The 14,213-nt window shown below is 43.6% G+C and overlaps 1 long non-coding RNA gene across 2 annotated transcripts in view; it reads right to left on the bottom strand.

Annotated features, from left to right (window-relative positions):
• Window positions 1–14,005, bottom strand: part of LOC143442128 (uncharacterized) — a 28,518-nt gene extending 14,513 nt beyond the window's left edge. For both annotated transcript variants that reach the window (XR_013110120.1, XR_013110119.1), the window contains exon 1: window positions 13,349–14,005. This is a non-coding gene — a long non-coding RNA (uncharacterized LOC143442128). The remainder of the gene's footprint in view (window positions 1–13,348) is intronic.
• Window positions 14,006–14,213: the final 208 nt, after the last annotated feature.

Raw genomic sequence — 14,213 nt, 5'->3', positions numbered from 1 at the left:
TTGGGATATAAAGTGAATAAATAAATTTGAAAAAAATAATCTTTAGAAGGTTACTGTTTTCTGCCTACTGTCATTGATTATATTTCTTTTGTGTCCTGCACTTTCCCTACCCAATATCCCTAAGTTCCACTTAAACTCCACTTAAGATTTGCTTCCTTGAGGTATTTTAAAATGTGGTTAGTTGAGTACATTGACTTATTTCTAAATCTCCCCAAATGATTTTAAAGTAGCATAAAAACACTAAGTACAAGTGAGATTATAATAGATTAAAAATGACAAATATTTTACTATAAAATGTAGATTATATAGTGTATTAGCCATCTATTGCAATGTAACAAAATTGTTCCAAAATACATTCTAAAACAAACTTGTTATCTCACCAAGTTCATGTGTGTCTGTGAGTGTGTGTGTGTGTCTGTAAGTGTGTGTGTCTGTGAGGGTGTGTGTGTGTATGTGTCTGTGAGTGTGTGTGTATCTGTGAGGGTGTGTGTGTGTATGTGCATGTGTGTGTCTGTGAGTGTGTGTGTGTGTGTGTGTGTATAAAATTGAACCTAGGGCTTTGCTCTTGCTAAGCAGGTACTCTAGTGATGGGTTGTCACCAGATGTCTTTTTACTTTTTAGTTTGAGACAGTCTCAATTGCTCAGGCTGGCAGTGAACTTGCTCCGGAGCCCAGGCAGGCAGACCTTGAGTTTGTAATCTTCCTGCTTTAGTCTCTTTATTAGCTGGGATTACAAGCCTGTCCCACCAGGCTTGCCTAATCTAGTTCTTAAAGCTGCTTTTCTTTCTTTCTTTACTAGCAAATATAAATTATACATAATAAAGAGTTTCACTATGACATCTTCATACATGTGCATAATATTTTGATCATAATAGTCCCTTATGACCCTCTTATGGTCCCTTTCACTCCCAATGACCCCATTACTCTTTCTAATTAGTCCCCTTTCTACTTTATTTTTTTCTTAGGGGTCTGAGATAGCGACTCAGTGACTTAAGGTTGCTTACAGGGGTCTCATTGAAAGACTGTAGTAGCACGAGCAACCTGCTATAGCATGAAGAATGTGTCTCTCCATCCCTGAGTAACTATTAACTCCCTCTAAGTCCTCAGAGACCATGGTGTCTCATGAATCCTGCCTCATGTTCATGGGTCAACTCTTCATGAGTGAGGGTAAGCTCAGCTTCTGTGAGCTCGGGAGTGCAAAGGCCAAGACACGTTCTAGAGTATTCTACAACACTCTTTTCTCCAGCTCCACAGCCTTCTCTAAGCCTTGGAGACAGCAATGCAGACATCTGCTTTAGGGCTAAGCATTCAGTAGTCACGAATTCCCCACACTTCAACTAGTTATATGTCTCTGCAATAGCTGTCACTCACTGCAAAAAGAAGCTTCCTGGCCAGAGCTGGCATCAGCACTGATCTATGTGCATAAACATAAATATTTAAAAGATAATTTGACTATCACATCATGTCCAATAGCTTTATCACTGGGGCCTATGACCTCTCCCACCAAGGGCTTTTCACAAATGCCAAACATCAGTTTCCTCCCACAGACCTTAAATTCAGCTAGAAAGCAGTGGCTTACTCTCATTTACATCATCAAGTGTTTTATAGTTAGGAATCTGGGAGCTGCTTTAACTGGGATTCTGAGGAGAGGAGAGGCAAGCTGTTGAACGTGGCAGCATATATTTAAAGTGCCGTAGACTCTGGTCCCAATAGAAATCACATAGTTTGCTGCATGAATTTTCCTGGGGAGACAAATATCTATGCACCCAGAGAGGACACTGACAACAGGCCAAAATAAACTATTCCCTTCAAGCCTAGCTTGGTGAATCAATGACCTTATGAGAGTTGCTAATAGGAACATGGGTAACAGGTTACCTGGGTGAAGGGTTATTTATAATAGCATGCCTGTGCTCTGTAGTTTTGATATCTTGAACATCATAGAAAATATGTAATCCGAACATGTGAGAGTAGTGGAAAATCCCAACTAGACATTCTAAACTTAATCATTCGTTTTATGCACTTCAAATGTTCTAAGTTTATGAAGTTGTTTTCATATGATTGCTAATTTTAATCGTTAACTTGACACGATCTAGAATCACCTGGAAAGGGAATTCAGTGAGAGATTCTCTGGATCAAGGTGGTCTGTGGGCTTATGTATAGGGGATTGTTTCGACTATGTCGATTGAGATGGGAAGACCCATCCACTGTGGGTGGCACAACACCCTAGGCAGGGGATCCCAAGCTGTATAAGAATGAAGAAAGGGAGCCGAGAAAAGCAGAATTTTCTGGTTTCTTTGGAGACTTAGTTGTGTCATGTGATATTTTTCTGAGGACTGTCTTTTTTTGTTTGTTTTTTTTTTTTTGTTTTTGTTTTTGTTTTTTTTGTTTTTGTTTTTTTTTGTTTTGTTTTTGTTTTTCGAGACAGGGTTTCTCTGTATAGCTCTGGCTGTCCTGGAACTCACTCTGTAGACCAGGCTGGCCTCAAACTCAGAAATCCGCCTGCCTCTGCCTCCCAAGTGCTGGGATTAAAGGCGTGCACCGCCACCACCGCCCGGTTCTGAGGACTGTCTTGTGAGAGGATGTTTTGCTGTGGTGGATACGTGGGAAGACGTTTTGCCAAGAACAGACACATGGTGTTTTTCTGGAAGCTGCCTGGAAAAAAGGGAGTGTGATGTTTTGCTGAGTGGATGCTTGAACACATGATATTTGGAAAGGGTAGAAGTATAACCCAACAGACGGTGGATGACAGTGTGGCATTGGTTCACTTTGCCATTCTTTGATGGTCTTCCTTGGGCTTTACTGACACTGGTCTTTTCACTGATGACACTGTGGCATTGGTTTGCTTTGCCACTCTCTGCAGATCATCATTTATTGTGATGTCATTGAGAAAAATGCACCAAAGAACTTCTGGTATTTTGGTCACCTCTTGCCTCACTTCCAAGACTCAGAGCAATTGTCAGAGCCTTGTGGCTTATTCTGAATCGAACTGCAATTCCTAATTCATGAATGGTGTTTGTGAGTGGATCGAGCTACCACTGATGATTCTAGTGAACAGAACTGTTAATATCCTGAAAACGAAAGCTGAAATCACCTCAAAGAACTATTTCTAAACAGGTCCACATCCTTCTTTGCCCTATTAACCTTTCATTTCCACTTTCTCTGTGGGTGGAGGGCTAAAAGAGAGGTTAAAGCATTTATGAACCCTCATTAAAGTAGAATCTAAGCCTACAGCTGAGTATAAGTGTGCAAGCCTTAATTCACTGGTTCCTGCTCTTGACTGTGGTTGTAATATGTCCAGCTCCTCGCCACTGTGACTTCTCTATTACAGTGGTCTGTAACCGTGAAAGCAGTAAGTTTAAATAAATGCTTTCTCCTCTAATTTGCTTTTGTCAAGGTATTTCATCATTCCAACAAGACATGGGATCATGAAAGTACAAAGGAAAGGTAGTTTGGTCCAACTTACTGACAGGATATCAGGGAGGCTTTTTGTGGAGTAGGACTATGCAAGCTAAGTAAGATCTTCAGATAGCCTTAAGTGGGGACAGGGCAGGGAAGGGAAGAGGGGCAAGAAAGCAGGGCAGGTATAGTATACAAAATGAAGACAAAAAATAACTTTACACTATATAACTATTACTCATTTGTTTGTGTATAGACAATTATATATATACATATGTATGTATATACATATATATATAAATGACAAATAGATATAGATAAATAGATCAGTTTTAGTGAGGTCAGAGGGAGTGTACTGATTTTCCCATTATATTAAAGTATATCACACGTTAAAATGTCTTAAGAGGGAGCTGGAGAAATAAATGGCTCAGCATTTAAGAGCACTGACTGCTCTTCCAGAGGTCCTGAGTTCAGTTCCCAGCAACCACATGGTGGCTCACAACCATCTGTAACGGGATCTGATGCCCTCTTCTGGTATGTCTGAAGACAGCTACAGAGTATTCACATACATAAAATAAATAAATCTAAAGTAAAAAGTCTTAAGAATCTGTGTGTATTGCTTTACCCTAAGAAATGTGCTGAAATACACAAGAAAGAGCAAAACTTAATCTTCAACTCAGTCATTGCAATTATCTTGTTTTTCCAGCACTGCTCATCTGAGAAGACAGCAGGTGCTACTATTTTCACATCACTTTTAATATCATTTTTCTTTTATCTCATAAATGGCATTTTCCAATCACATCATCAAAAAGTAATGCAGAAGAACAGTAACAATTTCAGGCTGTTGAGATTGCTTAGTGCCCGATTTTAGTCCCAGGCTAGACTCTTCCTCACTGTGAAAAATTCTGTGATAGTTTAAAGAAAAAAATATGAGAGTTAGCTCATGGGTTTGGAAGTCAGCTGTTTGCACTGCTAGGCCACAGTGAGGCAGACCAGAAGGGAGAGGGAGCATGTGGCAGAGGGTGCTTATCTCATGGCAACCAGGAAGCAGAGAGACTGAGATAAAGATAGATAGATAGATAGATAGATAGATAGATAGATAGATCAATGGATGGATAGATAGATAGAGACAGCTAGTGCTAAAGAGAGAGAGAGAGGAGAGAGAGAGGAATATATATCAAAGAAAAACAACCAAGAGTTTTACTATACATAATAGATATTTATATTAGCAAAATTTAAAATACAATTTGTTTAGTTTACAACTTTAATAAAACTCTGAGTAAAATATCTTTGTGTTTTTTTTTTCTTTTCCTGGTATATTTAACCACACAGACTTTCTTGTCTCTAATCATAAAAAATGAAAAATAAAGGTCTGGGAACACCGCTCAGTGAAAGATAAGAAACATAAAAGTAACTAAGGCTTGGGGGCTGGAGAGACTCTCAGCAGTTGAGAGGACTGGCTGCTCTTCCAGAGGTCCTTACTCCTGGCAATGATATAGTGGCTTACAGCCATCTATAATGGGATATGATCCCCTCTTCTGGTGTTCATGAAGACAGGGCACTCATATACATAAAATAAATAAAATTTTTTTAAGAGAAAAAAAAGGCTGGAGTGATGGCTCAGATGTTAAGAGCACTAACTGCTCTTCCAGAGGTCCTGAGTTCAATTCCCAACAACCACATGGTGACTCACAACCATCTGTAATGGGATCTGATACTCTCTTCTGGTCTGTCTACTGTGCACTCATATACATTAAATAAATAAATAAATAAATAAATAAATAAATAAATAAATATTTTTTAGATTTATTAAATATCTTTACAGTTTATTTAAATGTATTTACAGAACTATTCCTGCATAAGTTATATTTCAGACGTCAATTCAGGTCATTGCCTAAATAAATATTTAAAAAGAAAAAGGAGGAAGAAACCAAGTCTCATTCAAAGCACTAAAGACAAAAGGAAGATGGAAAGACCAATTTTGTTGATAGTATTATCTTTATACTCTTGACAATCATCATATATGTTGATATTATTGTAAACAGCGAAACTGATTAAAGAGTGAAATAATTTCAAAGATTGGATATTCTAACCCTTTAGCTAGGCAGGCTGGAATATTTGTATCATCTGTTTCTCGTGTTATACATACATAATCTCAGTCTCTCTGTCTCTATCTCCCCACCAGCCCAGTACCTCCCTTCCCTCTCGATTTAGGGTATGGTCTTATTTTATAGCTAAAGCTGGGTTTGAACTTGTACACTCAAGTCTCATCCGCCTAAGGATTACCAACACAAGACCCCCAAACAACCAGCCATAACTCCCTTTCCCACCTACTTACCATACCTATTTCCCAAATTAACTTTTCTAGAAACATCTTTATAGATAAAGTCAATGTGCTACCATGTGTCTGGCATCTTATGAACCCCAGACCATGACTCAACATCCTAAAAACACTCTGACGTCAGGAGGATGATGGAAAGATTAGGTTCCACAGAAAACATCCCACAGAATGTTTTTACATGTTTGGTTTGTTGAGAAAAAAAAGCTTAAAAATAATTAGAATTAATCTGAGACTTAATTCATGCCAACCAAATAGATTTTAATGTCTTTGATGTTTTATTTCTGTACACAAAGGTTTTAATTACACCATTTGATCAATAGGCATTTATTGAACATCTACTATCTTATCAAGTATTGTGTCAAGTTTCAACAAAAAGCTAAAAAATGACCTCCAAAGTCTTAGCTCATAAGAAAATGCCCTATTTAGGAATCACCAAAGGAGTTATTATGGCAAAAGGTAGTTTTGAGTATGAGAACAGAAACTGTCTAGAGGCTAGGTTTAACACAAAGATGGTGGGGCTGATTTAAAATAACTTCAGCTGAGACTTTGGATAGTATTAGAAAAGCAGAGAAGAGACCAAAGAAGAGGGGAAGAGAATGGAGCAGCTTGTGTGTGGAGGAAGCGTCTCTGCCAACTCAGGCCTAGTCTTAAGAGTTACAGCATGAAAAACGAAGGGATTTGGGAATCACAAAAAAAGAAAACTCACATAAGATGCTGCTTATCCAATAAGCACTCGATACTACAAACCAAGACCTTTGTATGGAAAGATAGAGAGAGGAGCTGATTATCACATCAATTCAACAAAAGGTCTGCTGTATGCTTTCCTGAAAGACCTTAGATAGTCCAAGTTAGGTGTAGATCCAGGGAGGAAACTTCCAAGGTAGGACAGAAAACTGGGGATGGGAGGTGGCTCAGTCAGTGAAGGATTTACCTTGCAAGCAGGAAAACCTGGATTGCACACCCAGAACCTGGGTAAAATGTAGGTGTGGTGGTGCAGATGATGGTTGATTCCTGGAACCCACCGAATGGTAGAAAGAGAAAAGATTACTGTTTCCAAAATGTGCTCTTTCTCCACATAAATGATATGACGTGACATGACATGATGACAGGCTAATAATATTTTTTTAAAAATAAGTTGGGTCATGTACCTAAATGGTAGATCTTAAGTTGTCCTCTGGCCTCCACACATGTGTACACATGTACACGGACACATGCAACATCATATTTTTGTTGTTATGTTAAATGAAGAAGGTAAAACGAAGGCCAAAGGCAGAAATGACTTTGCTGGTCATTTCAAGGGTCTTGTCCCCTGAAAGGACATGCATGACTCACGACTGCCCACGATATCCAGCAGGTAAGTGAGCTTCACTAAAGAACAGGTGTGGTCCCTCTTAAAAGACAAAGGGAGAGTGTGTAGTGCCTGCTCATCCCGAAGCCTCTGAGGGTCATGCGAGCACTCCATGTTCTTGACAACAAACCGTTTACAGGTAGGCTCTTATTTGCATGTAACAGCTTTTTATATAGAAAAAAAATGAGAGAACTGAGAATTATCCATTGCCTAATTTAAAAGAGAAGACAAGCAGAGGATAAACCAGGAGTACCCAAAGCCTGGGGAGACTGTACTGAGGTTGAATAGGGTAGAACAGAATTGGAAAATAAAGAGGAGACAAAGGCCTAGACAGAGGTTGAAATTTTCCTTCTCCACAACACTGTACTGTTAACTATTCTCTGAGGAAGAGTTTTGTGTAAATCAGGATTCAGCAGAGCCTGGGGCTGCCAAGCTGCTCCTGGAACTGTAGTCCCATCCTCTCTCCACCTCCATGGTGGCACCCCACCCAGATTCCTTTCTTGTCAAACTTGTTTTCAGTCACCCAAGCCCTCTAGTCTGTGACCTGTCAGTCAAACCCCCTGTTACCAGGGACACAAATAGATCCAGAGTGTCAGATAACATGGTAGTTTGGTGAGGAAGAAGATAGTTTGAGGCTATTAGACTTCATAATTCCCCTTCCCCAGCCACTGGGTATCTTTAAGAGTAAATACCCTTCCTGGCCTGTTTCTGCGGCTCACATTCACGTTGAGAAGGGCAACGGAGTGCGTGATCCAAACCTCTTTCTATTTCCTTGCTTTGATGTGTTCATTGTCTCTCTGGAGCAAAGCAGTGGAACATTTGAGTCGGTTCGGTTCTGTTTTTCTTGGAGAAGTGGTGTAACACAGAATTGGACGATGACAAAGTTGGGCTGTCACTGCTGTGCTAGAATGACACGGGACACTATGTGCAATGAAGTATGAGCAATGACAAGCCAGGAGAGGACAAGATTAAGTGTGTAACCACATCTTAAACTCAAGCCATGTTCCCTAAGAACTAACTGAATGGTGACATCCAATTAATACTTGTACAGGCAACTCAGTACAGCCATAGTGAGTACACCTGCTGAGTCTCCAAAAGACTCTTCTCTAAACGCTGCCTGCGTCTCTGCTGCCAGCCTCTAAAGCTTTCCAGAAGTACTTAGGATCACTGACTACAGGCTGTGAACACTGGGAAGAAGTAGCTGCCTTTGAAGAAATTAAGAGGGGGATCTGAAGCCATTCAGTGGTACAGAGTTCTAACTAGACAGGCAAACTACCCAAACCACTTTTTTGGACCCCCTAAGTAGAAAACTTAGGTAAATACTCTCCGTGAAAATGAGGTTGCTTCAGGAAACTGGTCAGAGGCAGGAGTTAAGGAAAATGGTGGTTGTCACCTGCAAAGGGGTTGAACAATTAATACAAGCCAGGCACTGCATTTTAAAGTGCAGGAGAAAGGATTCCATTTTGTTCTGAGGCAGGGGCATTTCCTGCAGCTTGTTGGCAGTGTACGGGAGCTTCCCGTTGCATTATTTCTTTCTCTAATGAGCAACCACCTTATCTTTTTAGAGTGGGGGAAGGGAAGAAAGGATCAGGCTGAGGGAGAACCAGAGAAAGAAACCAAACATCACCGTTGTAGTCAGGAATTTGCGACAGATAAAGGAGTAGTGAGCAAGCGACTGTCACTAGTGTTTCCCAGGTAAGGTCACTGACTGAGACCAGGTCACAGGAGGTGCAGAATCCCTCATTCCTCTTTCAATCTCTGTTACCTTTTGGTAAGTTCTGAGTGATTGAATACTTGGGCCTACCTGCTAAATCTGAGTAGAACATTGTTACTTTTCTTGAGAAGTGGGGACGGACGAGTAGGAGGGGTTTCCTGAGGATCTCAGGCAAGGGTACTCAGTCCAGGCCAGCCTCATTAGTTTGTAGCCACCCACGGCTGGCCTCTCTCCAGGCTCAGGCTCCTGACTCTGCCTGCCACTGTCGACCCACCCAGACTAGCCTCTCAGCAATGCCAGAGGCGACAGCGACAGAGGAGCGGGGAGGCTTTCCTCCTTCACCCTGAGGCCAGAGGGCCCTCTTAGATTAAAGGCTGTCTTCACCAGTTCTTATAAGAGATGAAATGCTGTCCCCGACCTTTCTCTAAAGGACTTTAGCTTGCGTTTGAAACCATCAATTAACCACAGACTCCGCAAGGGGAATGATTGGCTATCCAGTATCTGTCCCCGGCCACCTGCGGCAGAATGGTCCGTGGGTAGAAGCATTCAGTGGAGTGGGTACATGAGACGTGTCCAGATCTTTTCTAGATGCAGAGCTGGCTATAGGTCTTCTCTTCTGGGATCGGATAGATGATTCATTTTTATATGTAATGTTTTACCTCACTCTATAGCTCTGGCCGGTTAATATTCAACCCGGGGCTTGAGGCATCTTGAAGGAGGCAAGCAGGGGTGACCCACTCAAGGTATATGGCCGCTCGGGAGCGAAGAAGCAGAGGCCAGGAGAGGGTGAGAAGGGACGTGAAGGGGAGGAGGGCTCCTATTGCCCTGGGACTGCAGCCTCTGGGGTAGCGGCGCGCCCCGACTGTGTTTGGACCGCCGGCCAGGCTGAGGTCCCCGTTTCTATCAGCGCCTGTAGGGTCATCCAGGGGTGCAAGCGCTAGGGTCCGCGCAACTCCACTGCTGGACCCTGCGTCTATCCGAGCTGCCCTAGTCAAGGGTGTTGAACTGCTTCTGGGGCAACTGACTGCGGGCGCGGGCAGGAAGCAGGGGAGTTTGACCAGCTGTGGATTAGGTCAGATTATGTTGTGTGCGCTACACGGAAACCTTGCTGAGGCCCAATAGAGAGAATCTGGACTTGCATAGATGGCCCGGGGTTCCCATATTCTCCTACTATACCAGAAAAATACGGTTAGATTAAAGGGAGATCCGACCTATTACCACTGCCCCTTGCTCTTAGAACCTCCAGCCAAAAAACCAAAAGCAATAAAACAAAAGAGCCAGGACATTAAGATAAAGCGGCTTCGGGGATCGGTGGACAGTCACAGAGCTGGGCGGTACGGAGCCACAGGGTCTAGCGGCCCTTAGGAGGAGCTGCTGGCCTTGAGGGCACGCTCAGGTGGAGCTGCGGCATCTGGATGATCCGAAAAGCCAAGCTCGGTGGACCGGGCGGAAGGGAACTCCAAGGTCCAAAAGGTCTTGCCCAGCTGCCCAGGGCCTGGTGTTTGGTAATTGGCAAACCATATCAGCTATGCTGGAGAAGGGGATCGAAGCTTGGGAACCTCCGCACAGGGAAACTGGAGCTTGGAAGGGCGGCCCAGCAGTCAAAGACGGGATCCAACCTTTTGTCGTTGAAACAGATAAGACACTACCTCGGCAGATAAGATCAACTGCCTCCCCCCATTTCTGGATTTCAGCAGGGATCGGAGGGGCTGCGGCTGAGAATAAAAATTCACCTGGGACCCAGAGCCCGCAGAAAGCTTTTATTTCACTTTCTTTTGTTTGATATTACTTTATTTTCAAAGAGATCTGTAGCTTCGGGCTCTGGCAGGCAAAGCAGTGTCCGGAGGAAGGCCTGCAGAATCCCCATCTCTGTCCGAAGACTTCCCCTCCCCCTCCCCCTCCCCCGTGCCGCACACAGCGAGGTGAAGCTAGCTGTCTAGGAGACAGGCGGTCCAGCAAATGCAGGCATCAGCGTGAAGTGACGCCCGAGAAAGTCCTGCCTCTCCATCCGGAAGAACAGGGAAGGATCTCATCAAAGTCTCTCTCTCTCTCTCTCTCTCTCTCTCTCTCTCTCTCTCTCTATATATATATATATATATATATATATATATATATATATATATATATATATATCCGAAATCAACCCATGGGTGATACATACCCCGAGAGACAGAGTTGCAGGGACTGTTGACAGAGGCAGAACAGAACAGAAAAATTGGACTGCCACTTGACAGAGTCCTGAAATCCTGCCCACTGTTCTATCCCGGACAGTTAAAGGGTTCTAGGTATTACCATCTCAAACAGACCTTGGGCGCTGCAACTAGCTGCTGCAACTAGCTGCTGGCCGAAGGAAGCGAAGGGGCTTGTCTAGTTCTTGAACAAGGAAGCTGTGGCCAAGTCTCTAAGAAAAACAACCCCAAGACTTAATCTTGGTGCATCAGCCTTCAGCGCTACGGGCCATTTTCTAAATTGCTAGGATTGGGAATAGGAGGAAGAAAACAGCAAAAGAAAACAAAGTAAAACCTTGGTTGGGTGCAAAGAAGATAGTAAGGGGAGGAGGGAAGAGGAGATAGAAAACTGAAGAAGACCTTAAACATTTTAACCGAAGATTAGGCGACCTGGATGGGAAGGGATCCATCAAAATCACAGGATGCCTCTCCCTCCCACAAGCACACACACTGGTTGGGGAGCAAGTAATTAGTCTCAACTTCATTTATCCTTCTTTTAAAAAGAAAGGGGGGAGGGAAGAGAAGCAATCCTGCAACATTATCACCTCCAAGTAAATACTTCTCCATACAGCCATTGAATGTTTTTAAAGTGTGTTTTAAATTAAAAGGAAGTTAGGTGGTCCTATTAGACACCCTTCAGCTAAGTAGCTTAGGCTTCAAGTGTCTCCCCTTTTTCTACAACTGCTACAGTACATCACCACAAAAGAAGTAACTGTGATTTTTTTTGGAGCAATTAAATAGAGTTAACTACTTTAATGGGGGTACTTTATCTCTTGCATGACTTCCTTAGTCTCCAAACAAAATCTAAAAGCAACATTTCCCTAAAACAGAGTATTCAGTACAGAAATGAAGTTATGCATCCTGAACACAATAAATTCTACTTCTAATCTCAGAAAAAAAATCAGCAGTGAAAAGGTCCCCCTTTGTGGGGAAGCAGGAGAAAGGAAGAGGGGACAACTTTAAAGATTAACATAAGGTCTCCCCAGTTTCATCTTTAAAGTCTGCATAAAGTGTTCACAATGACTAAAAACATCTCTTCTAGAATTATTGTTTTTCAGATTAAATTCAAACACAGTGTTTTGGGAGGATGGGCGAGGAAAGATATTCTCTTTCTAATTTCTCCTGAAAAATCGGCTACCAGAGATTTTTTTTTTTCCATTTCTTTTCAGACCTGCTTCACCGACTGAGTCCACCAGTGTCTCTTGCATGTCAGTGTGCTTGCTTACATTAACTGCCGTTCGCTGGGGGTTTATAAATCAATCAGTGGGAGTCTATATTCATAAAGACTCCGATCTGATTACAGCCCTCCCTTTCTCCTCAGCTCTAAAGAAAAAAAAAAAAAAAAAAGTTAAACCTCCCAGCCAGGACTGTTCAGCTAGCTCAGATCTCTGGTGGGCCGACAGAGGCTGGGGAGCCGGGGGACGAGTGTCGGAGACTCGTGGATTTGGATGTGGATTGCAGAGCAGACCTTTGTTTTGGTCACCGCCGTGACAGGGGGTGGGGAGATTGTCCTCTTTCCAAAACGCGGGGAGTTTTATAGACTCCTTAAAAGGGTTCTGCTCTCCACGGGTTAATTTATAGGGCTTTGAGGAATATTGGGACTTTAAAGATGGTATTTCTTTTTCTCCCATTAATTTGTTAGCGGTGTTGTTACGCTCTAAAAAGGACTCCTGGTTTCAGTTCCCAGGGAGATCTGGGGCGGGAAAACCAGGTCAGAGAGAAGCAGATTCCTCTTCTATTCAGGTTGCTTATAGGGCTGGGCTTGCCACCATCTTTCCCTTACAATTACGTTTGTAAGCAAGTTGTGGGCATCAAATCTGAGATTCAGGGACAGGGAGGTGATGAGGATGTACGTGGGGTTTATATACCGTTCTCTCGGGGGTCCACCAACCTGCGTCCCGCATTAGAAGAATGGCGAGTTTGGGACCCTAAGATGTTTAACTTTAAAAAGATAAAATAAAATAAAAACTCAATTATACCGTAGCCATCAAGGTGGGCGAAAGTTCGAATGTGTAGCAAGGAGACGAGCAGGACCTGGAGTCTACCCCACTGTGGGTCTAAGCAAGGCCTTCTTCGCTTTATGTCGGGTTTGCTCTGGCTCTCCCTGAGGTGCTTCGCTGGGTGCCTAGGCCACTGAAGCCTGGCTTTCTCGCTAAGCGCTCGCCATGTTTGAACCCACGCAGGGTGAGGCGCGGGGGTGGGGGAGGTTGATCTTCATGCTATAGATTACCTTAAAGTTTCCTTTAAGCACTTTAATACACAACTAGCTCAGAAATCATTAAGAGACCTGGAGAAGGAGAAAAAAAATACCCTCACACTCACCGGTAATAAGTGTTGACATGCAGCAAAAATCGATTGAGTGGAACCGAGGTGGTGGAGGTGGCGATGGCTGGAAGGGGGGGACCCGGGGAGGGGCGGGAGGAGCAAGGGGGCGGGCTCCACCGGCTGGGGAACTAGGTTTCTCCGGCTCCAGGGAAAAGAGAGGTGCTGCCGCCGGAAGAGTGAGTTGGCTGTGAATCCTGGACGAGGCTGGAATGGAAGTCCAGAGAGCATAGCTGTGGTTGTTGAGGCAGGGCCTACCTTCTGTCCCAAGTCCCCGCCCCTCTTTTGAACTTCTAAAGTCCGGGAAGTGATAACTCTTCCATTTGTTGGTTTGTTTTGATTTTGCAGATTGGTTTTCTCTAACAGAATTCTAGTTGAGCCAACAAACTAGGCCGAGATTCACCCCTTAATCAAGTTCTCCCAAGTCATCCTGGATCCGCCGAGGAGGAAAAGCAAAATAGGCCAGCTGCCCTCCTTCCCGCTTCTAGGGCAAGATTCCCCCCCCCCCATCTTCCACCCAGTTTGCTCCCCCTCTCGACTCTCCCCAACTACGCTAAGACTCAGAGAGGCACCGGCTGGTACCCTCCTACCCGCCTCCCCGGTTCCAGAAGGCAAAGTCCACCCTTGGTGACCGCTTTCCTCTCCACTGCTCTCAAGTGAACAAGGACGGAGGTGACCCTCGTCCAAAGGCCTTCACGCTACCCCCCCCCCCCAATCCCGCGTGATTCAGCAACAGGACAGGGCGCGAAGGTTTCAAAAGAAAGAAAGAAAGTTAATGTGCGTCGAGCAGTTGATCTCAAATCGGGGATATTATCTGCGATCTGTTTAAGCCGCCGCCGCCGCAGCAGCAGGTCCTGGCAGAACA

The sequence above is a fragment of the Arvicanthis niloticus genome, chromosome 4 (genome assembly GCF_011762505.2).
Source record: "Arvicanthis niloticus isolate mArvNil1 chromosome 4, mArvNil1.pat.X, whole genome shotgun sequence".
NCBI classification, from domain to species: Eukaryota; Metazoa; Chordata; class Mammalia; order Rodentia; family Muridae; genus Arvicanthis; species Arvicanthis niloticus.
Note: the sequence above shows the minus strand (reverse complement) of the source record. Positions and strands in the feature narration are given on the sequence as shown.